Source organism: Penaeus monodon, chromosome 22 (assembly GCF_015228065.2).
Source record: "Penaeus monodon isolate SGIC_2016 chromosome 22, NSTDA_Pmon_1, whole genome shotgun sequence".
Classification (NCBI taxonomy): Eukaryota; Metazoa; Arthropoda; class Malacostraca; order Decapoda; family Penaeidae; genus Penaeus; species Penaeus monodon.
The window spans coordinates 2248911-2249180 of NC_051407.1; positions in this window are offsets into that span (position 1 = coordinate 2248911).

Sequence of the window (270 nt, forward strand, 5' to 3'; positions counted from 1 at the left end):
TGACAGGCAAATAGATACACAAGAAAATGCCTTAGAGTGATTGTCAGAAACATTTTGTTGCTAAGAAAGTGGTTCGCGAATCTGTCGAAGTACTTTGTTGCTTAATAGACAGGATAGATAAACATTATTGATTGCATTACTACTCAATCAGGATTTCAGTCTAAAATTTCTTTAAAAAAAAGTATCAAACTAAAATATGAATAATACAGAAATGAGGTTATTGGGTCATTTATCGGCAAGGAAACTCTCACACGCTATAGGTTATACCAG